Source organism: Labrus mixtus, chromosome 14, assembly GCF_963584025.1.
Source record: "Labrus mixtus chromosome 14, fLabMix1.1, whole genome shotgun sequence".
NCBI lineage: Eukaryota > Metazoa > Chordata > Actinopteri > Labriformes > Labridae > Labrus > Labrus mixtus.
Genome location: NC_083625.1, coordinates 28,509,174 through 28,534,717, shown reverse-complemented (window position 1 = coordinate 28,534,717; position 25,544 = coordinate 28,509,174). Strand labels below are relative to the sequence as shown.

The 25,544-nt window shown below is 37.8% G+C and overlaps 1 protein-coding gene and 1 long non-coding RNA gene across 2 annotated transcripts in view; one reads left to right on the top strand and one right to left on the bottom strand.

Annotated features, from left to right (window-relative positions):
- Window positions 1-25,544, top strand: part of ntm (neurotrimin) — an 893,017-nt gene that overhangs the window by 145,914 nt on the left and 721,559 nt on the right. The gene's annotated exons all lie outside the window — the stretch shown is intronic.
- On the bottom strand, window positions 3,713-5,992 carry LOC132988579 (uncharacterized). The gene is made up of 3 exons (XR_009675828.1): window positions 4,738-5,992; window positions 4,504-4,553; window positions 3,713-4,155 (listed from the first exon to the last, which is right to left on the bottom strand). It is a non-coding gene; the product is annotated as an uncharacterized LOC132988579 (long non-coding RNA).

Sequence of the window (25,544 nt, the reverse complement as noted above, 5' to 3'; positions counted from 1 at the left end):
CCAGGGTCTAGACTGCATCAAGGGGGTATACTATCCGGCTCTCGGCCTTACTAGGATCAAGAAAAAGAAGAATGAGGAATGAAGAATAAATGAATGAATTTAAACATTCTGCGTCTTTTGTTTCTGATTTATTTTATTTTCATTTACTTTTCATGTTTATTAACATGAACTAATATGGCGCTCATTCCTCTAAAATAAGAACATTACCATACAGACCAGGGGCCTCATGTATAAACGATGTTTCTGCACGTGATGTTTGTAGATAAGTTATTTCTGTATAGTTTGAACATTTTTCAGTACATAAGACAAGCAGATGAAAACTATTGTTGCCAAATCTGTATTCACACTATGGCCTGGGCAATATATCATCAATATATTAACAATAGACACTGAATTAATACAATATGAAAATAGTTCAAATCCATATTAAAAGTATCATTTGTGATTTCATGAGAAAACAACAAAAAAGACAGACAGAAGAACAGAATGAATTAATAAAAATAATCTGGCCTTTCCCATGACAAACCCAACATGGTGCGTGTCATTGTCAAACACCTTGAGGTATGCTGCTGCAGCGACGGCTCTGACAGAAGCATCAGAAAAGACATGCAGCTCAATGCACTGAGCATTAGAAACAGATGACTGGTGACTGTCCTGAGCTACTAAACAGCAGCTTGAAGGAACTAAAGGCAGAAGAGAATCACATGATGATGAGACAGCTGATTAACCAATAACAGAGCCAGACGATGACATCATGAAGTGTGAGTTAGCATGCAATGAAAGAGATGAGTGAGAAGTCATCAACAAGCTTCGATGTAAAATAGAGTCTTCCTGTCTGAACTTCCACTGGAGCTTCATTAGATGGATGGACATGTTAGTAAAACATGTGCTCTAAAATGACTTCACATCATCTTTTCTATTTCTCTCTTCATGTTAGCTGTTTGTTCAAACTTGTGTCTTCTTGCTCATAAACATTCAGCACAGAGGCTCCATGCAGACCATAAGGTTAGGAGCATTGTGTCATATTACACACATTAATCTCTCAAGAAAATGATGTATTGATCTTTGGTGCACCACAGACGGATCATGAGATCACCTGAAATGAATAAATTGAAAATTCCTTCCAGATAGAATCAAATGTAAGACTTTACAGGAGGCTCATTGTTCAGAAATATACCACAACATATAAGATTTACTGTGAGTCACAGCCCCACTGTAATGGACTATTACAGTAATGTAAACACTAACATCAGCCAGTTTGAAGGATTTTATACATTTATTGGTTTGATTATTAATTTCAAAGTATCTATAGTTCTTTGTCTTTCCTCTTTTATTTTTAATTCCTCCTGTTTTTGATTCCTCCACTGTGATTGGATAACACACCCTGATTGTCTTCACCTGTGTAATTAGTCTCACCTGTCTTGATTACCTCAGTGTCTTTTTAGTCTCTGTTACTTCTCTTTGGTGTCAGTCTGTCATCAAACCTTCTCCATGTCTTCTTGTCTGGATTATTCTTTGAGCTTGTGTTTTTATTGTTTTCACCCGCGTTTGGACTTTTACTTTGAACTTTGTCTCATTTGCATTTGGACTTTAAAAGAAAAGAAAGCTTTTATTTTGTAGAATTAGTCTTTTGTTAAATAAATCATTTTGGTTCTGCACGTGGATCCTCTACCACCCTGTACTACATTCAAGCTGTATTATTGTGTGTTACACTGTAAAAAAAAATCTGTATAATTTACGGATTACAGTTATATTATAAACCATTATACAGTTATTTGCTGTAAAAATAACAGTCATAGATGTAACCTGCTTACGGTAAATTCGTGTAAAAACAACATATACCTAAACACAGTCTATCTCAGTAAAAAATACGGTACCACTGTATAAATAATACGGTACATTATTGAAACTACTTCAAGCTTTTTGCACAATATATGTAAAAAACAGATTGAACTGATTGGATAACTTGCCAACATACTCACAAAGCAAAAATTGATGTTCAAGTTAGCTTAGACTGAAAAACCAACAGTTATATATAAAAAAGACTGAAGGGAGATTAATAGAATGATAGTTTTTTCTTATTTCACAAAACAGTTGTTGATTTAGTTTATTATAGTGAAAATAATATGCAGTTAAAACTGTGAAATCGCAATATATAGTATCGCAATTCTCAGCATATCGCAAAAAATTACCTCTAACACACACACACACACACACACACACACACAAAATGACCTCTAACACACACACAAAATGACTTCTAACACACACACACACACACACACACACACACACACACAAAATGACTTCTAACCAGTGGGAGCGCACTGTAGCTGTTCCCACTCAACGTTCTTGAAGCCAAAATATGCCGCTTAGGGGCACTTCCATCTTGCGATTTTGACGTCATTTGGAGCCAGAGTCTGCGCAGTAGGGTCCGGGGGCAGGAGCCCTGGTAACAAGCCCCGCCCACTTAGCGTACTGCCCTGATGACTTACGCAGCCCAGCTACGCCGAAAGTGCTCCGCCGGTCTACGAGTCTTATGAAGAAATGTGTAAGTACAACAAACCACCGTATTCAAAGTCTAATATTTAAACACAGTGTTTTAAAAAATCAGAAGATCATTATTGAAAATACGTGGGCTGCTGGGTCCTCTGTTTTTAACAAAATCGTTCTATATTTAAGCTAAGTTAGCACCACAGACCGTAGGCTACAGGTGGTAAGATATGTTGTATTTTGTTAGAAACTGATAGTCTGTAATGTGATTCATGTCTGCTTTTCTAATATATTTAACTGAACAGTAAATCAATTGTTTTTTGTGTCTTCATTTAGGCAAAGAAGAGATAAAAGCAGCTGGTCTGACATCTTCCACAGAGGTGAAGTGTAAGTTAAAATCATCTGTTAAAAGTTATATATCCTGTGATCTTTATTTAAGTTTGTAAAAGAGGATTGTAAAAACAAGCTATTGTTAACAATACAGTTTTCTAAAATAAAACTCACACTGAGTCATACACCAGCTAAATGTTAAATAGAAAGGTGATGTTTTCTTTTCCATTTTACAATCAACAGAACCTAGAAATGACTGATTTCAACCTTTGTCTGCACACCTGTTACAGAGGTCAGGCTGGGGTCACATAGTTTGAAGGAACCTCCTCCTTCTTTCACCTGTGCTTGGACTAAGAGCTGTGCCAGATGCCCTGCTCATCCACTGTGGTAGAAATGACCTTACACCAGCAGCTCTCCCAGATGAAGAGTCCTCTCTGCCATCACCCAGAGGAGCTGATCGACGTCTGCACAACTGAAGAAGGTGGACAGAGTCTGGTGCTTTGTGACAGTGAACAGTGAGAAGGTGGACAGAGTCTGGTGCTTTGTGACAGTGAACAGTGAGAAGGCTACCACAGTCATCCTCAGAGAAAACACAGAGATCCTGGTCAATATTTAATTTATTTTTCTTTCCATGATGTTGCCCTGTGTTTAAAAGGCCAGATGCTGGAGGGTTGTGTTGGATTTGCTTTTCCGTCATATTTTAACAGTCAAACAATCATCCAGGATCTTTATAATTTATTTGATTTTTGTTGGGATTTCTTTGTTAAATTATTTTTCATACTTTCTCCTATGTTCCAGCAGTTTGACCTGATGGTCTCCCTTACTTATTTTCCACATGGTTAATGAAGCCGGGGGTCGTTTATTGAAGATTTTTTTTTTAACAAAATGTTTAAATAAACTTTTTTTAAATCTGACATGATTGTCTCTGATTAACTGGAGCACTACAACGTGTTGGTCACAGTAAAATAATTTAGCAGTTAAGTTTATAGCTCACATTTGAAAAGGCTTTGAACTGACATTAATTTCTTCTTGACCAACAACAGCAAAGCTAACAGACGAGCTCAGCTTGTCACAGCCGGTCTGAGATGAATGGCCTTCAAACTTATTTAATATTAAACATTTAAAGCCAATAAGCATAGCAAGATATGCATGAGATTCCATTTCCATTTATTCAATCACAGACTTGTCGAACAGTCTGGCATGTTGTGCTGCTGTTTTCAAGAGTTAATGACTGAAGAGAAGAACTCCATCGAGAGGGGACAGGAAACGCTCAGGGGACGAGTCCTCCATGTTGTCAGGGGTTGTTGATGGATCTGAATCTGAGGGCATCTTCTGTAATAAATAAAAACAATCATGGAGTTAAATGTAAAGTATAATGAATTTACTGTGATGTTTATGCCTCAGACCTGAAATCAGATCTGTCCTCAGGTTCTGCTAAACTTCAGGTTCTAAAGTTTGTTTTTAAGACAGGAGAACTATTTAAGAGGAAAAACAAAATATATAATAAGACATGATGAATCCAATAATATGATCAGCTTTATGAATTTATGTTTTAAGACAAAAGTGTTCCTGCCACTTTCTATTGAAGATTATTTTAAACTGTCATCACATGGGCCAGCCTGATAAATTAAACTAATGTTAAATATTCTCATATAATCAGATTTGTGTGCAGAACCTCACCGGAGCTGGAATCAGACTCTGGACTGCTGTTTCCTTTAAGCACTGATTTCCTTGAAGACAGAAAGAAGAACAATTTAAACATGAACTAGACTTCTTGCAGAACCATAGAGGCTGTTAAAATCTTCTGCTAGTCTTCCTTACATTTTAAGAAGGATTATAAATTGTTACTAAAATGACTTTGATGCTGATAGCAGTTACAATAACACGGTCCAATCATATGAGAGATAATTTTACCTTTGAGTCCTATGTGAAGGCGTTCTCTTCAGAATCAGCGCTGCAAAGACAAGATGATGGCGCCCACCTTCACAACCTGCTGCTTCAGTCTTGCTGCATCATGGTCACCTACAGGAACATCACAGAAATACAATCAAAGTACTTCACTTTATTTATCAGAGGATGTACTGTATGCAAAGTAGAATTTTTTTTAGCTGTAATTCCTCAAAAAGATTTGAGACTGCTTTGTTATTTGAGAGCACAGATTGTTTCTTTTCCCTTCTCTCTGTTTGCCTGTACATGACCTTTAAGAATTGTAAAAGATGCTACAGTAAATCCTGGATCAGCTGTGTGGATGGTGTGACTGTGTGGTAAAGCTTTATTAAAGTTGTCACGCACATACTCATATGTCTTTGGAGAGTAAAAGTACAGTGTGGTGGCAAACTGCTTATAAAATATAAAATAGTATTTTATTGGTGAGGTACCCCAATCAAAGCGTCCTACAGAGTAGCAGCAACAGGATTTAGAGGGAGGAGACGAGCGCATTATGGAGAGGAGCGCAACCTGAGAAAAAGGAAATCCCAGTTTAAAATATAATGTTGGTGAAAAGAGGGAAATAGGACGACATAAATGTCAATGTTGAAATTCTTTAGAATGCAGAGGCTGTGAATGTTCAGTTTTCTTTGGCTATAAAAAGGCAACAATAGCCTGTAGTTTAATCATGGTGTTTCTCTTCGTTGACGATTATTGAAGCGAAATCAAAAATAAATGCATGACATTTAAAACATATTAACATATGTGGGGAAAAACGCAATCTTTATGTCTTCTTTTATTGTACCTATGTCTCCTCCTAACTACAATAACAGCAGCATGTTGTGTGTAACACTGGTCTCCTGTATTAACACCTTCCTTTGAAAGGTGTTAAATACAGACACACCGTCACAATCACCGCAGGTTTTGTCAGGTTTTGTCAATTTTTAGTACAAATTCTCAATGAGCGTCATTAAATTTACAATATGATCAACTTGTGACTGTTGAATTAGTGTGTGGAAGACAATGCAGAATATTTATCAGTTTAAGCAGCATGATGCTCAGTTAATATTACATTACACCACCGCAGGTTGTTGATGTTTGTGTTCACGTTTCAGTTAGTCTCTTAAATCAGTAACAATTATATTAAATCAGATCTTACCTTTAGTTTTATCTGGATACATAGAGAAATATTCTACCCTCGTATATAGTACTATGAATTTCAGCCCGCACGGTGAAAGTAAAACCTGTTACTCTTTGTATAGCCCACTTATCACTCGGACTGTAAACATGTACACATTAGTTATGATGCAGGCCAGATTTAAATTATTTGACTTTGTTTTTGCCCTAGATACTTTTTTGAGACCTCACCAGACGTATTTATTTTTGCTGTAAAATAACTGTACAGTCAATGAACCGCATGAGTGGATTTTATATTACGATTCTTGGTTTTAAATACAATTTAAATCACAATAATGATATAACAATATCAAGAAACATAGCATGTCAGTTATTAGGTTTGCTCATTTTAAAAAATAAAATAAAAAGATAAATCATGCCGGATAAGTAACCTAGCTTTACAACATTTCAGCTAACCTTAGACTGCTTATGTTTTAGCTAGCTAGATAACGACTTTAACCAATGACACATAAATCACACTTTTTTACTTACCGAAAAAACTGCAAAGATCCCTTAGCTCCCACAGGTCGGTTAGAACAGTTTACTGCAGAACAACTCATTTTGCCAGCTCAAAAAAGACGAAAAAACTGAACAGAAAAATTCAATGGCGTCTCGGCTTTCCGTCACTACGTAACTTTTGCTATTCACAAAGAGAGCTACGCAAGATCGGTGGCTGTCAATCATCGTCAAATATGACGTAAAATCCCGTTTTTCAACCTCAAATAACTTATTTAAAACAAACTTCACAGAAAAATGAGCACTTGAACACAATGTAGGGTGATAATAACTAATGATCACAGCAGAGTTTAGGTTTGGAAAAAAATGATGTGACGAGTATTTTAGCTTTACAGTTTGACCCACATCCCGTCTGTTATCACTGAGGAGGCGGGGTTTATGACCTATACTGCAGCCAGTCAGCAGGGGGAGCTCTAAAAATAAAAGCTTCACTAGACCGGGGACCTTGTCCCGTCCATTATTTTTACAGTCTATGCTTCTAACACACACACACAAAATGACCTCTAACACACACAAAATGACTTCTAACACACACACACACACACACACACACACACACAAAATGACCTCTAACACACACACACAAAATGACCTCTAACACACACACACAAAATGACCTCTAACACACACACACAATGACCTCTAACACACACAAAATGACCTCTAACACACACAAAATGACTTCTAACACACACACACACACACACACACACACACAAAATGACCTCTAACACACACACACAAAATGACCTCTAACACACACACACACAGACACACAAAATGACCTCTAACGCACCCACACACACACACACAAAATGACCTCTAACGCACCCACACACACACACACACAAAATGACCTCTAACACACACACAAAATGACTTTTAACACACATCTTTTGTAAAAGATAATACTATTACTTAGCACTTAACGGTTCCATTAAAGATGTCTATCTTTAACATGCCTCTCTCCACTCATAATCAGAGAGTTCTGCGTTGAGGGTGAGGGCTCTTGGGTTCACATGCACTTGCTTCTTCTTTGTATTTTCAACTTTTGTTCCCTTTTCTGGATTTATGTTGAAGAAACACCTTTTTGAACACAAGAAATTATAGGCAACCATTACATATTAGTTCGAAAGGAAGAATGTTTTTTTTTTTTTTTACCTCTGAAGGAACTCAAGTTTTGAGCTGAGTTCCACTGGGTAGTGGATATTGAGGCAGTAATAGCTCCCAAGCATCAAACAGATGGCCGAGATGAAGTTGGTGATGTGGCCATTCACAACCTTGTGGTCTACACTCAACATGAATTGCCTCAAGGCATAGCAGGAGGTTCCTGGAAAAAAACACAAGTTGCGCGTATATACACTGAATATACTCTATATACAGTACTTCAGAAATACCTAAGAATTTTTTAATTCATAATTGTGTGCCTTGTCAGAGCATGACCATTTTTACCTGCTCATCTGAAACCTCTCCACAGACTGGAATGCTGCTCTCAGCCTGTCTCTCTCTGTGAGGAAAATCACACGATCACACCTATGGATAACTAAAACTGTATGTTTTTAGCCTGCTTAACAACAACATTTTAACTCTTTGACCTTATTACCTGGTCACCTGTGCCTCCTCTCTCTCTGATCCTTCTGTCTTCCCTGCTTTTGCTGCTACTTTCACCTTCAATCTGATACACACACACACACACATTGTACAGCAAACAATTTAGTAATTGCGTTTTCAGTAATATGTGTGTGTGTGTATAATATAATTATATATATATATATATATATATATATATATATATATATATATATATAATTATTACTCAAGTTGGCTTGTCCTGTCCCAGCTTTTTACAGGGTGTCTCAGATATGTTGATCATTTTAATTCTTCATGAGAAATTCATTGGATTCTATTTATTGTAGAATTGTATAGAAACCACAGGGGAGTGTTTTGTGAACATGACAGGAAATAATGATAAGGATATCATGTCGATGTTGCTTTTTTGACTTTTTGTATTTAAATTGTGCCTTGTCAGAGCATACCATTCCTACCTGCTCATCTGAAACCTCTCTCTCGCTGCTCTCAGCCTGTCTCTCTTCACCTTCTTTGATCTGATTAAAACAATACACCAAATAATTACTCATTATAATTTAAAATCATACATAGTAGTGATCATACACGGTCACGGAACAATCATCTTCATGTATATAGACGATCTTTGGCTGATCAAGAGCTCTCCTATTGGCTTTTAGCCCATCATGTGACGGCGCATGGGTCTCCTATTGGCTTTTAGCCTGTTCTGGCTAACTGGCTAAGACACAGCACAGCAGAAAGTAGGACTAACTTTTGTTCAGTTAACATTGCACCCACCCATCCCCCCCATAAATTACGCCTATGCCCCAGTGAGCTCTTCAAAGTGGGCCATCATGCCAATCTCCTGGAACAAGAAAGGCCACTCCTCCATGAGAGTTAGCAGATCTGTTCCCTTGTTTATGTCTTTGCGTTGGGAGTAGTAGGTGCAGTTCATGAGAGTTTTTATATCATCCGGACTCACACTCGTCTGTGCATTGAGCACCTTCATTTCTTCTTTCTTCACCTGTTGGCTTTCTGGTGTTTCACTTGCTGGCATGAATTTCATGTCCCATTTTATACATCCATACGTGTCCTGAATGTGTGCCCTTTTTTCAGCTGGGACTTCTGTGTCATCTTTGTCATCATTGGTGCTGAAGATCGCTTTACATTTTCAATTCGGGTTTGTAACTGCTTGACCAGTGAGTGGTATCCCGCTCCCACTACATCACCCTCAATTACATCTTGCAATGATTTTGGGTATTTTGCAACAATTTTTTTAGCGACTTCTACAGAGGCTCTTTTACATGCAAACGCACAGGCTTTCATCATCTCAGCAACAACAATCCTTATCATTTCTCTGCGTAACATGGGCTTTGGTCTTTACTCTCTCCAAACATTGATTCATGGTTTCAGGAAAATCCGTCCAAGGAATTTCGAAACTGTCGACCCAATCAGTAGTTATCACGCGGATGGGTGAAGGGGAGGCGGAGAATGCAGAGAAAGAGGAGCACATCGAGGAAGATGGTGATGACAATTCTGACTGGTGGGGGATTTCAGTGCTCTCTCCTGAAAATAAAAATAATTTAATTGACAAAATGTATTGACATTTTTTTTAAAATCTGTGGTTATACTTAGATAAAACATTTTTAAATGTACTCACTGGTTTCAGTCCAGGCAGCCAGCAATTGTCTTGCCTGTATTGGTCTCAGCACCAAAAGCAAATCCCCTTCGTGGATGAAGTGGAAGTCCTCAGTGGTCTCCACCCCCAAAGATTGTAGAGTCTCTTCTAAGATATGCAAAATTGAAGCCGACAGGTCTGGCAATACCTTAGTGATGGCACTGCGAATTCTTTGATGTGCTTCATCCATTTCTGGGAATAACAGAGTGAATAATGCTCAGTTAACATCAGAATTACAGACCAGTTAATCCAACAGTGCAAAAGCACACTGTGTTTCAAAGGTATTATTTCATATCCATCCTTTATGTAAGATGGCAATGGATAGAAATCAATCAAGTCACTGACATTGCATCTTTTCACTGTCTTTCCTAACTGAGTACAGATGGTACTGAGGAAGGAATTCTATGCTGTACACCAACACCAGAAAGTGAATATTGTCATTTTTTATCAAAATGAGTACTAGTTCACCAAACTCTACTGAGTCCGTGTTTCCTGTGGCAAGGAATTGTCCTTTTTTGTACGTTGTGCCTTTATACAGCATTTCTACTGTGACCTTTGTGTTGGTCTGACTGAAGTCAAATGTTCTGACTGCATCTTGAATCGCTTCACTGTATAGTACTGAAAAAAATGGAGAACCTTCCTTAACTTGCAAGATAGCTTGACCCATTGATCCTGATGAAAAGTAAGCCTGCAACATCTGATGTCTTTCAGGGAGTGTATGGCAGAGGTTTTTAAAAGATTTTAAAATTCCTTGCACATCTTTTGAAATAACTATGCTTACTTTCAAAGTGCATTGTCCACAGTCTGATCAAAGGGCCAAGTTTCAGGATCAGTCCTGGGTAATGACGTAAATAATGGTGCTTTGGTCTAAGGTTAATTTCTGGGAATAGAGTTTTTCTTGACTCTAAATATTCTTGAATCAGAACATCAAGATAGGCAACCTGAGGCACAGATATTTTCTGAGCACATACATCCTAGACACAGTGGCAAACCTGGCTGACAGACATTAAAGTACTTCAAAGAATTAAATACTGACTTGAACTTTACTCTTTCCACATCAGGTGTGTCTGCAGTCTGGAGACGATTTAAAACAGAATTGTGCCTCTCAATGGTGCGCTCAGGTCCGCAGAGATTTGGATCGTCACCCTGAAATTCAGAACGGGTTATTAGGCAGTACCTACAGAAATATTTTGAGGAACTGAAATTTTCTGTAAAGCCACCAATGCAATGCGAGCCTAAATTATCTCCAGCAATGCAATAAAGATAAAGATAAAGATAAACTTTATTGATCCCCCGTGGGGGAAATTTGTGCATTACAGCAGCTCCAGAAAACAGGGGACGGGAAATAATTATTAAAAATAAAAATAGAAGTTAAAATCAAATCAAACAATACAAGGTACCTTTGACTATCAATTCATCCGATAATACAATCCCATTCTCCTCCAATTCCTTCACGTCTGTCAGTAATTCAGAGAACACTTTAGCATGCCCAAATCCCTTAAAGTCTTTTTCTCTGCACAGTAAAACAAGTGACATATGGTCTGTGTCAGAACGAACATGAATTGGAAAGTTAGCTGCAGATGCATAGACAGCTAATACTTTATGTCTTGTCCTTGCAGAGCCCAAAAGGTTAACGACTTTGAAGGCATCCTGGTATAGCACTAGTTTGAGACATGATGGATTTTGACGAAAAAAATCATTTGATTTAAATATCTGACCATCACTTATGTCGCTTAAAACATCTGAGCAGGTAATAGAAACTGACCTTGCAATTTCAGGTAGAATAAAGTGACATTTCTCAAAAAAAGATCACTAAAATCTTGTGAAATATCCACATCACCTTCATCTGTACTTGCCTCTGTATTTGCCTCACACACTTAAGCAACAAATTCACCTGACGTTGTTGGAACATAGGATGACTGAGAAGCAGAATCTCTGTACAAGTCACTGATACTGCTAACAGCAAAATCGCCATGTTTCTGTGACATGTGGTCGGTAAATGAAGATTTGACCTTAAAAACATGTTGGCATCCTCTCACTGGACACCTTAGTACCTTGACACTGACGTTCACACATCGCCATTGCACATTTAAAAGCGGTAACAGCCGTCCCAAGACTCCCGACAGTAACATTAGAGGAAGCACATACATTATGCCTTCGGTAAAAATGAGCCTTAAATGCTCCATATCTGGTAAATGTCTGCTTGCAACCAGCTTCAATGCACTTAAATAAACAATGTGGTTCATTACGGTGAAGTTTGCAATGCAGCACATAGCCCCTCAGTGTCTTAACGGACTTACCACAGAAATTACAGCTCAACATTTCTATAGCCGATTTGGGTAACTGCTTAAGTTAGTTAGTTACTAAGAAAATGTCCAACTCGAATTTGAGACAAACGTAAATGCTCTCAAAGTCTAAAATAAAGACAATTCAAGTCAATGACCAGAACAAAACTAGGCAAGTCAGTTTTTTAAAGTGAAAACGCCTCGTGGCCATAGCTCGTGACCTAGCAAACTTGAGGTAACATTAACATAACGCCAAAAAACTAACCTTCAAAACAACGTTTTCTCTTCGACTGGAACAAATTATGTTGACATGCTTGCTTACCTTTACAGGGAATTTTAAGTCACCAGCAGTTGGGACGTTGTGAGAAATCTTGACTGGGTGCACAGAAATAGCGGTGAAGAAAATTAGCCGTTAGGTCGGTGTCCGTTAGGATAGAGACTGTATGCTGTGTAGCAACCTCAGTGATGGACTCCCAATGGATGATTGACAGGTTCATCAGCGTATCTCCTACAGGAAAATGAGCGGGGAATTCCTAAACCCCAACCACCGCGCTATTGAGTGACGCAAACGTACCTAGCTTCACCTGATTGGATGAAAGCTTTCAATCGTGGGTGGTCTTTTCCCCCGGGCGGCTGTGGCTCAGTTGGTAGAGTCGTCGCCTCTCAACCGGAAGGTCGAGGGTTCAATGGGGCAACATGTCCGATGTGTCCTTGGGCAAGACACTTAACCCCGAATTGCTCCCTCTGCTTCAGTGGTGGTGTATGAATGGCATTAGTTACTTCTGATGGATGATACTACATAGCGATCACTACCATCAGTGTGTGAATGGGTGGGTGTGACATGTGGTGTAAAAGCGCTTTGAGTAGTCGGAAGACTAGAAAAGCGCTATAAGCTCAAGTCCATTTACCATTTACCATTCCCAGATCTCAGACCGAACCAACATGGAGGCTATTTTTTTAATTTTCTCTTATATTACGAAAATAGTTCAGATGGATGTGTTTTGGAAGCATTTGAGGCGAAAAATATACTATGTAGTTGTTAAATATGTATTTTTTTAGTTTCAAAACGGCACGTAAGTGGCGGATCGCAGCGAGGACACCTCTGATTTGCATAAAGCCAGTGTTCAGGTGTTTGCAAAGAGGAGGATGACGGATTGAAACCCGAAACTGGCAGCTCAGCTCAAGTCATTCCCCTTTTTCTTACTTTATTTGTATCATGTTATAAACACTGACAGACACGTACATAAACTCAAGTTCCAAAACAGTGTTTTCTTTCTCCATTGCAAATAAGGAAAACGACAATATAGTTTGTCTCAAAGTTTTTCACAACTACCAGACCAGGCCCTCACTGCATGTTCAGTAGTAAAAATATATTTTATATTTTTTTATATATATATATATATATTTATATTTATATATTATATTTAGAGCCTGCAGCTCTATGGGTCAGTTTTACAAAATCAAAGTCAATTGATACAGAGAATAGTTTCTAAATTTTTTTATTCATAACATGTAGTATACAAAGTCAGAAAGTATTATCAGAAGTGTTGCTACACCTGTGTGATAGGCCAATATTATTTCCATCCTGAACATTATCCTTGTTTTGGAGTGTATCAAATTATTCTCACAGTTCCTACAGACACCTGGCATACCTTTAATGGTGTCATTGAGTGAGGCCTAATATTAAAAATCATATTCAGACTACTAAGACATTATGAATATTATTTTCATATTCATGTTCTTTCTTGAAACCAACTTTTAAGAGAAAAATGTACCATTTATTTAACATCTTGTTTCTGTAGAAAATAAGGTATTCTGGTGCTTAATGTTTAACGGTTTTATAGTGTAAATTTTAAGGTACACTACAGCAATATCTGTAATTTAGACTGAGTAAAACCGTAAATTATAGGGTTATTACATGATTATGACATTACGGAATTTTCTCATTGAATTTACAATTTTTTAAAATTTTCACGGTAAAAATGTGTGTTTTCAACAAATTATGACTGTAAAAATAACATTTTTGTACTGTTTCTTGATTGACGGTAATTCAATGTTTTTACCACGGTGATGAACCTTTTTAGATTTTACGATCTTTTCCTGTTGCCATTTGACAGTTTGTTACCGTATTTTCGACAGACTTTTTTACAGTGTACACATATTAAGCTACATAACATTATCACACTGAGGATGTTGTGATGTCACAGGTTTGTTCTTTATCAGTCAGAGCTGGACTCTTCATACCAGCAGAGCAAAGATAAATGAACAGCACAGTGACCCCTGGACTCAGGTTTCCTCTCTGCTCCATTTTCACCAGAGAACACTCTGACTCTGATATGTAAAAAAAGAAAAGTGAAGATACATCAGTGTCCTAGAAAGAAAAAGTAATAATTTCAGAGGATGGAGAATCCCAGAGAGGACAAAAAAACCTCATTTCATGAAGAAAGCAGAGATCCTGTGAAATGTGCCTCTTCCTTTCAGAAGCTGTAGATTGGGACAGTGAAGAGCAGGTTGGTGAAAACACTGTAATCTGACTCTCATTATGACTCAAACAGCAAACACACCAGAGCTTTGATTTGTGCTTTTTCAAAGAGACGATCCATCATTTTGTCCTCTAAAGGCCTGTGAGCATATACATTTTTCTTATTTCTTGTTGTGTGTAGAAACCTGGTGTCACTCTCACATTGAAGCCCCCCTCTGCCCCCTCCCATGTAAACACAGACAATCATAAAATCTACTTCCTGTAAATGAAATGTCTCTGAAGGATCTCTGAGGATATGAGAGTTTGAGAAAAGAGGATCTGTGGGTTTTCTTTAAGCAGAGCTTCAGAGAACAAAGACGACTATAATGGTCTTCAGTGGTGAATCCTGCACAGAAGGACATTGGACTTTAAAATGTATGTGAGGGTTAGAGTGGGATTAATACGAGTATGGTGGTTAAAAAAGGAGCAGTGTGAGAGCTGAGAGGTCTCTGTTGTTCACTGTTGATATTCAAGAGATATTGTGAACAATCCCAGCTGTAGATCACAGATTCATGGATCATCTCTCTGTCTCCTGTGACCACAGATTTAGAGCTCAAAGTTTGATTAATGTGAAGATTAAAAACATGATGAGGGATTTTTGGCTGTGGTCACTTATTTCCTGTTTTTCATGACAGGTTCTTCTTCTAGTACAAAGTGTCGTTCTTGTAGCCTGACAGTGTGAAACAGCTGATATCAGAGGTTGTGTTTTCATGGCTTGTGATGAACAAAGGTTGAATCTCTGATTTTCTTCAAGCTATTTCTGGAAACCTCCAACTAACCAGCTGCAGGAGATCACAATGTTTTTAAAGACACATAGTTAACAAGGGAGTTTGTAATGTAGCTTAGTTCTGACTCATAAAAGACTTTGTATTTACAGAGGAGACCATCCAAATTAAGACTAGACTAAAACTGGACTGATGTGCTCTCTCTTTCTTCTTCTGCTGAATTTATTATTATTATTTATTTACATACTTTAATTATCTCCGAGGGGAAATTCTAGTTTTCCACTCGGTTATTGAGAGACATGCTTCTCACACATAAAGGCCTGAACTACACACATGCACAAACACCACCTACAGTAAGGACATGCATTAATGCTGATGTCACAATGGTCGCTCTAGAGCTGTTGGGGGTTTGGGGTCTTGCTCATGGGCGTTTCGGCAGTGCTCTGGAAGTGACCTGGCACCACTCCAGCAAACAGACCGACTTCCACTACAGAACTTGAACCAGCAACCCTCCGGTTCCCAACCCAAGTCCCTGCTGTAGAAATGTGAACAGTTATGATGTAAACTTTGTAGTACATGTCTTCTTCTTCTCTGCACATTGAAATCATTTTAAAGCTCTTAATGTGACATTGTATTGTTTTATTATTGGAGGTAATTGACAGACGATCATCCTGAAAATAAGGATATTTAAAGGTGTTCTCCTCCTGTGTCAGCTCATTGTGCTCTCGTTCACCTTCCCCTGCAGATCAAAACTCCACCTTTTAGGCCTCCATTATGGAGAGAGTGTAACAGTCGTCAGTATGGCAGGCAGCACACTTCAGCTACATTCAAATCTCCACTCCAGGCTCACTGATGCTCTGCACTGTTGTTACTGTAATATTTGAGTCTTTTCCAGCTGAAGGTTGATGTTTGAAGTGTGTGTGTCGGGCTGTTAGAGCAGCACTCAAAGGTCCTGCATGTCTGCTTCTTATGGCAGCTTCAGTCTGATCCTTTCTCACATTTAAGGACCTCATGGTTGTTTGGAGGAAGAAGTTTTAAACTCTGTTCACTTTGTTTGTTTTCTGTATTTATCTAGTTAAAAACATCACATTTGAACTGACATTTATACAAAATGTGTGGCTGACCTTTCAGGTTTGATGCAATCTCTTCTGCATTTAGGAACAACAAAGCCTCTGATGCTTTAAGACTTTATATTTAAGACTTGTTCCAGATGTCATGTGTGCTGAGAGGATACTGAAGGATATTTATGTCAAATGAATAAACTTAAAGAATCATGATCTGTTAAATGAGATATTTCTCAGTGTGAGAACAAAGGCAGCACAGAAAGAGAAAAGAGATTGTGCAGAGGAGAGCAGCACTAAAGTGTGATCTGGATTAGAAACATATTGTCACTACACAGATGGTTATGGAGGCTTTATTAACTGCTTTAATGACTTCTTGTCTCTCTGGCTGTTTGCTTTCTGCAGCCTGTTTCAGGCTCTTCATTCAGTAAATAAATGTAACTGCATATGCCTTCTGCTCTATCCATTGGGCTTTAAGGAGATGATCTGAGCATATTGAATTCAGAGATCATTGTTGCTGCTGGCTGCTTCAAAGTGTGCTTAATATTCAGATTGTGGAGATGTGTGAACTACTTCTCTGTTATTACAGTTCACACAAGAACAAAGACTCTGATGGAGATTTTTAATAACTGTTTAACTTTGAAATAATCCACAGATAAAAAGAGCTTCCCTTTAGTCTTTGAATCATACAATAGTTTCTAAATAGAAGCTTCTCTTTTCTGGATTGTAATCAGTGCATTGATCTGGTTGGAGGTGAAGTAGAAAGTCAGGTGGACTCGGTTGGAAAGATCTTCTGAGGATCAGTTACTTTGAAAGTGAGCTTTGTCAGATTTATGCAGGAAGGATTTACCTCTGGGCTTTACTGAGGATTTGAATTGATTCAAAGAGAGGTTTCACACTTCATGGCTGATTTTAAACTGTTTTTGTAAAATGAATATTTGACTCTGAAAGAGGACGTTCTTTTTACACAAACTAAATACTTCTATGATGTCAAAGATTAAAAATAATGCTGCCCACAGGAGACTGTGACTTAATGTCTGATACGTGAAATTAAGTGAAGCATTATTTAGCTTGAGGACAATAGAATTGTTTTACTATTTTTTATAAATGACATCATGACACACAGATTTGTGGTTTGTCAGGTCTGTCCCAAGTCAAAACACACAAACAACTTTAAACTGCTTGTTTTTGGAATAAAGTTCATATCAACCTTTTCTGTTTCTAAGTCAGGAGAATCTCAATACTGACAGACTTTTGTCTGAGTGTGAATAAAATGTATTTCTGAAGTTTTTGAATTCATTTTGTCCAGATCAAATGTATTCTCCTCTGCATTTTTCTTTGAAATATGTAACAACATAACAAATATTCACTTTCAATCTGGACAATAGACTGTATAATGAATGGACACAAAACATTTCATGAAGTGAAGCCAAAATATTTAGAGCTCCCCCTGCTGACTGGCTGCAGTATAGGTCATAAACTCAGCCTCCTTCATGTAAACAGATGGGAGAGGAGTCAATCAGATCTATTTTTTCAGATGTTATTAATGAGCCAGGTTGTGTTCATCTTTTGAACTGAGAAGTTTCTTTTGAATGAGTTATTTGATGCTTTATAAAGTTCTACCATGATTGACAGCTCTTGATGAATGTGTCTCCTGTGAGCACCAGATTAGCAGAAAAGCAGGAGTGGTTGAACTTTAACTGTGAGTGTTTGTTTCTGACTGAAACAAGAATGTGTTCTGCTGTGGACTGTACCCACCTGGAGGATCTTTGATGATTGAGCAGTAGGTTAAATGGTTCACATCAATACCTCTTCAAGACGCTCCCTGCTGCGCTGACTGGTTGAAAAATCACAAGTCAGCTCCCTTCACACCTGTCATAACTTCATGTGTGTCCAACAGGAGGAGGCTGAGGCACATTGTCCATTTGTAGATACAGTCTATGATCTGATCTGAGTTTATCCTCATTGAAAATACTTTCAGGAGGTTTATAAGAGTTTAAGTTAGGCCAGATGAAAGGGTTGTGTTCATGTTCAAACTGAAAACTAAATCATCATGTCAGAGTCAAAGAGATACTTTCACTTTCAAAACATTTTCAAGCTTTGCTTCTTTTACATTCATCTGTCAGAGAAAGAGAAAAATATGTTTTTTCAAGCTTCCATCTTTCAATCCTCTGATGATGACTCTCTGTACTCATCATCTGTGCTGTTTTGTTGTGACACGTTGGATTAAGTCAAGTGTCAGTTTACAAGGCCATCACTTTGTGTTGCTTCTCTACTTAAATGTTCTTTCACAAAGACCATGTCTCTTTGAGGATTTAAAATATGTCTCCTTCACTCTCTGCTCATAATGTGTCACTTTGTCCAAGCTCTGACTAGAGGAGTTTTACACTGATTTGTACGATTCATCATTTGTGATTTTTTTTAAATAAACAAAAGACACCTGAGAGCTCAGTGAAGACACCCCTCATCCAAATGATGTCCCCTACTCATAAATTACATAACCTACCTCAAAGCCCTTAAAAAAAGATGACATGTCCAAACTGGTGTGAAGTCCCATGTGTCTCTGCTCCCTGTGGGTGTGTCTGAGCTCCTCTGCAGAGCTGCAGGTCAGAGAGCTGATGTGGAGGAGGTGAGGAGGTGAAAGAGATCTGCATCAGTCAGAGCCGTCAATCTTTGTACAGAACAACCTCTCAGTTCAAAACAACACCTACACCTGACTCAATCACACATTCTTACAATTGGTTGACATTACTTTTTCTTTCCAAGTAGCAACAAGGAAGAGAGAGGACGATCAGAAGAAAATTTTAAATATATGTCAAAACTATGTTTTTGTTTTCTTTTCAATTAGAGGTAATTAACACATTAATGTCAACAGATTAATTGTATCACTATAACATTTCCTTACACCTTAAGCACCTGAGCACAGAATTGAATCTCAAAGTTCAGAACAATTCAAATGTTTTCAATATTCAATCCACTTTTCTCTCACTCTGCTGAACTCGTTGTAAATTCTCTAAACTTGTTTTTGGTCTTGAGGACAAATTAATGAACAGTGAGGTAGAAAAAGATGCTGGATCAATACAATGAAAGAAGTGAGACTACAGAAGTGATTTAGTGAGAGATGCACTGTAAAAATAAAAAAGCTAGCAAAACTCAAAATTTCAAGGCAACTGTCTGCACATGTTTTTTGAGTTTTGAGACCAACTCAAACCCTTAAGTTTGAGCTAACTAATAATTGTTTGTTGAGATAACTTAAGGAACATATGTAATATAACTTCAAGTTTTGAGTTCCAAACAAATAAAATTCATGGCAACTAAATCATTTATGTTAAGATAATTTATCTTTCATATAAAATAAAACTTCAAATTTTGAGTTCTACATACTATGAATTGTAAACATTAGAAGTTGGGCTAACTCATGAGCTTTTATTCAGATTATTTTTTATTTCTTATCTATAAAAACTTAAAATGTAAAGTTCTACCAACTATGAATTCCAGATAATGAAAGTTGCCCCAAATCATACTCTTTCATACAATTACAATCATAACCAGTTCAGTAAAATGTTTTATTTAAACATTAAATGACAACAAGTTTTCCAACAGTGAACTTTTGTCATGCCAAGCCACCGAGAGACATTGAAACAAAAAGTTATTCTCTGTCTGCGTCCCCTAGACATATAGTTTAATATCTGTGAAGGAGCACATCTGGCTATGGCATTGCATAGATTTAACATGCAAGTATAAACTAGCCTTATCATGTTACTGTAACACTTTCAAAACAGGCTATACATTAACACATCTTTTACTTTCTTCTAAAAGTGTAGGGTAGATAGAACATTATTATCAACAATGATAAAATCCACAAATGTACAATGCAAACCACCTACAGAACCAGCCAACTTTCAAAACAATAGACAAAGTTATAGATAATGTTCAGGATTATGTCTGTGCCAAATGTAAAGCACTTGCCAAACAGACACAGAATAAACATCCTCTCTATTGTTTTTTTTAAATAAAATAAAGATTGGATACATTGTTGGTACATATAACTCTAAACTGACCTTTCTGTATTTACCAATGACTGAAAGTTAGCAGACAGCACAATGAAAACAAAGATGCAGGCTGACCCTGAAATCAGAAATAACAATTCTGACTTCGGCAACAGAATTAAAAAAAACAAAAAAAGGTGCTACAGTGCTGCATTTTAGCTTTTTACTGGTAACATGTGTAATGTTTCTAAAAGACTGGTAATACTATAAAACATTTCTTACTTTGTGTAATAAAAAATTATTACTCCGTACATCGAAGTCAGTGTTCAACAACTGTTAATTAACGCATAGTGATTAAACAATAGCTCCTAACAACTCTGAGGGGTCAAAACATATTCAACTCTTCCAACAAGGAAAGCTATCATGTCTTTAAACAAAATAAATAAAAAAGACCCAACTTTGACAGTAACAATAACAGCTTAATTGTTGACCATGCTAAAATACTAAGTCCTTGGCATTTTACATGGGTCGAGCAGGCCAGCTAGTATGAGAATATATGAATATTTAAAAGAAAAAGATGGGCTTGTGACTTAGTGATAGCATGGCTTTCTATCCCCTAAAACACTGAACAACTGATGGAAAGTTTCATGAAGATGAGCGTAACAGCTTCAAAAGTGCACTTGAGTTGTTTTGGGAACTCCCATGTTCAGGGCACACAGACCTGGTAGATCTGTGAGGGCATCTATCAGCTTGTTACTTATAGTAAGAGCTTGGTTTTCAAGCTCCTGACACGCTATGAGCAACTAGTAGAAAGTCCCATGAAGATCAATCAATCAATCAATCAACTTTTATTTGTATAGCGTCAACTCATAACAAGTGTTATCTCGAGACACTTTACAAGAAGCAGGTAAAATACCTTACTCTTTGTCTGTTAACATTACAAAAGAGCAGGTAAAAAGACCTTACTCATTGTTATGTTACAAAAAGCAGGTAAAAGACCTTACTTATTGCTATGTTACAAAGATCCGGCCTATCCATCATGAGCACTTTAGCAAAGCAGCAAAAGTTACAGTGGTAAGAAAAAACTGTCTTATTAAAAGGCAGAAATCTTCGGCCGGATCCCCGGCTCATGACGAAACAGTCTTCACAGGCCTAGACTGCACTGGGCTTGGAAAGGGATAGGGGGAGAGATGGGATAAGATGTTCTGGCAGGCCGTCAACCAACGATCTTGAGGAGCCTAGGAGAGCTCAAGAGCTCCCAGGAAAGTAGGTGGTTAGTGACTGAGATTTATAGATAGATACATGCAGTAATATGATGTACTGTATATGCAGAGAGAGAGAGAGAGAGAGAGAGAGAGAGAGAGGAGCTCAGGGTGCCAGTTCCCCCGGTAGTCTAAGCCTATAGCAGCATAACTAAGAGCTGGTCTACACCAGCACCAGCCCTAACTATAAGATTTATCAAAAAGGAAAGTTTTAAGTCTATTCTTAAAAATACAGACTGTGTCTGCCTCCCGGACCCCGGCTGGAAGGCGGTTCCAGAGGAGAGGAGCCCGATAACTGAAGGCTTTACCCCCCATAGTACACTTGGAGACTGTAGGTACCACCAGCAGGCCTGCACTCCGGGACCGCAATGCTCTCGAGGGACAGTACGGCACTAGTAGCTCCTTCAGGTAAGATGGTGCCTGGCCATTTAGAGCTTTGTAGGTGAGAAGAAGGATCTTGAATTCTATTCTAGACTGTATAGGGAGCCAGTGCAGAGAAGCCAGGACAGGAGTGATGTGGTCCCATTTCCTGGTTCTGGTCAGTACACGAGCTGCAGCATTCTGGACCAGTTGAAGAGTTTTTAGAGATTTGCCAGAGCACCCAGACAAAAGAGAGTTACAATAATCCAGTCTGGAGGTAACAAATGCATGAACTAGTTTTTCTGCATAATTTTGCGACAGGATATTCCTGATCTTGGATATATTACGAAGGTGAAAATAGGCAGTTCTTGAAATTTGCCTGATGTGAGAGCTGAATAGTTTCAAAAGTGTACCTGAGGTCTTTTGGAAACTCAATGTTTAAGGCATATAGCAGGCCAAAAAGGTAGGCAAACACAGTCGGGAGGTCTAGCAGATCTGTGAGTACAATTGCCTCTTCCAACACAACAGCAACACTGTTGACTGTTGGAAATGAGGTAGGTGCACCATCATCTACGATAACAGTCAGGATACCCATCTGGACACCTTCGATCTGCCTGTCTTCTGGATCAGTGTCCTGTTGAAACCACAAATTAAACAAAATCAAATATGAATTCTGCAAAGGAAACACTATAATAACTTGTAACTAGGAAAACATTGGTTTTATTGTAAGCCATTAATCCCAATAAATATTGGGAAGAGAGAAGTAAACCTTTCAGTTCTCCCATCAATAGTTTGGTAGCAGGTCTATTGTTTATCTTGAGATTGTGGTTATATTTTAAAGCAAATTTACTTATCCAAGATTAAATGCATAGAAGACTATTCACATCATTCACATTACGCTTAATGTCTTGAAATCAGAAAAAAAAAAAAGAAATAGGACTTTTGGTTAAAGTGAAAGGCCAGGATGTCAGACGGCTTGGTGGTTATGTTCTACAGAGGCTGCAGTCCTCAAATTAACTGCACGTCATTCTCTATTCTCTAATCTCCGACTTGATCTGTTGTCCTCTACAATTAATGCATAAACCCTACAAAAAAATATATCTAATACATTCTAGTAAATGGCATGTTTTAAGTGATGATTTATTATTTTGAAGTTAGGATTTATTTTTTACTTTCTTACTATGGTGTGTCTTGGCTAATACCAAAACTTTGCCTAATGTCAGAATTAAGAAACGTGCCAATTAAAAGGCAGGCTCTGTTTGAATTTTATTGGGCAGGGATAGGTAAATAAAATTATAAAGCATGACTTTGTTAAGCTTTCTTGAAATTAGATAAGGCCACAGTGACATGATTAGCTCAAATGCACCATATAGTTCTACAGTATAATAAGTTGAAAGTTTTTCATACCTGACAAAATCAGCTATAATTATTATATTTGGCAATGGACACTGTAAATTCTCAGAACTAGAAGAAAATGTTACTATAATGTTTCACCTTACACCAAACACAAAATAAGTAGCCATGGCAATGTGAATATCCATAAACAAATCTGATGTTTAGTAGATGAATTTACCTGTTCATCGAGCCTATCCAAGAGGCTTTCCATGTCTTGTCCAAAGGCTCCTTTCCTGGCACGATACAGTTTTAGCAGTTGAGGACAGTACTCGTCTAAGGCTTCTCTAAAGTTCCCCAACAGGTCCTTCATAGTGACACGGTAGAACTCCCTGCAAATCTGTGGAAAACAAAAGCATAACAGCAAAAGCATAGATATAATTAATAATTGAGTTGATAGTAAGTTCAAGATCCAGTTCATTTGAGAACACTTGCAGCAAAAAATACATTAATACAACAGTGTTATAGAGGCTACTTTACACAAGTATGAAAATGTTTCAGCAAAAACAGCTAAACTTTTGATGTCATAAAACTATTGCTTACACTCTGAATAATCCAATGGATGACACTGTGCATCCTTGCTGTGAAAAGCACTCAGAAACAGACTACTTAATATTTATTATTATTATATTAAAAAAAAAACCTGTCTTGAATCTTTCAATGTTGAAAGATTTTGCAGATTTTGTTGTCTCAGTCGAAACCAAATTAAAACTGTTGAGGCAAGGTATTGTCAATTAAGAACTGTGTATGTATTTTGGCCTACTGTGACCTCCGTAGAAGAGTCACGCATTGAATGTTGGGACTTGGGCTATGTTACTTTGTTACTACGAGTCATGCCGCAGTTACACCACGCTGTTGTATTCATCCAATAAACGGTAACACGTTCAGTCGGAGTACGACTATTAATTGTTATACAGGCACCCAGATAAGGTGGAGATATAACAAACACCTTTTTGGAGGAGCTAGAATCTAGTGATAAAAAAGTGTGAATGGTGTTAAACAGACCTGTGTTCTCAGTAAGCATTTGTCATATTTCCATCCTGTTACTGGGTTTCCCCCAGATATTTTGATTTGGACAATTCTGTGACGTCTCACTTTCAACAAAGTCATCTAATGGCAGGTCATTGGTTTGAGTCTCAATGGCACATGCTTCATTTTCAGAATGCACTCTCAAACATGTTGTAATTTCATTTGTATTTTTGTGCTTTCTACTCCGGTGTGAACTGAAGGTTTTAAAATTGTTAGTTTTAAACTCACAACGCAGAAAGGGGCAATGCACAGTATGTCGATTTTTAAATGATGTCCAAGATGAGTGAAAAATGTGTGTTGATTACAATTTTCTCTGAATTCACAAAAAGGTGCAGATCTCTTGCCTTCTCACAGTCGAGTGCATGATACTTTTTTTTTATATTTATTGTCATATAACACCACACTTGATAGAGCTGCCTATACCAATCCTTCAGGTGTTAACAAGTAATGAGTGGCTCTTCTGAAGTAAACGTTTTCAGTTAATTCTCACAAAAGGGAGAATATTGCACCTATATTTGTCAGGTGATTTCAGCTGTGCCTCTGCAGACATTTGACACTAAAGTCTCCTCTCTGTGCCTCAGAGGAGTAACTGCTGAGCAGCCCAACCTCCTGTAAAAAAGCAGCTCTCATAATGTGACTCCTACGATCTGGGGAAATCTCTGTAAAACATGGTAATGATGAATTTAAATGCAAATGGCAACTTGATGGAGGAAACAAATTACAACCATTTCTTGAATAAATTGACCCAAATTGAAGACGAGTCTCCAAACCTGAGCATATTGCACCAGTGGAGTTTGAAAAATAGAAAATGGAAAACACTGTAATTACTAATTTGACCTCCTCCAGTTACCACGGCCTGAGGGAAAACAGAAAGGCACTGATTCTGATTTATTGTAAGAGAAGCAGAACGTCTATTTCCTGTTTGTCAGCTCAGAGGATCCTACATTTGTGTTGCTTTTTGTCTGAGTGGATAAAAACAGGAAATACATGAACAGGCTCTTGTCAGCATTGTTTCAGTGAAACTTGATGTCTCATACTGAGTCTGAACAGCTGATTGCCTGCTCACTGTCCACACTGCATCTGTTCAATATTTCCTTCTTTGCTCTGTGAGTTTCAGTTTCCACTTGGAAACAATGTGACATGTGGTGCTTTTGTTTTCACAAGCTATTGGCTCAAATCACAACACTAAAAGGTTCATTGATAAAAGCTTGCAGTGAGCTAAAAACATTTTTTCT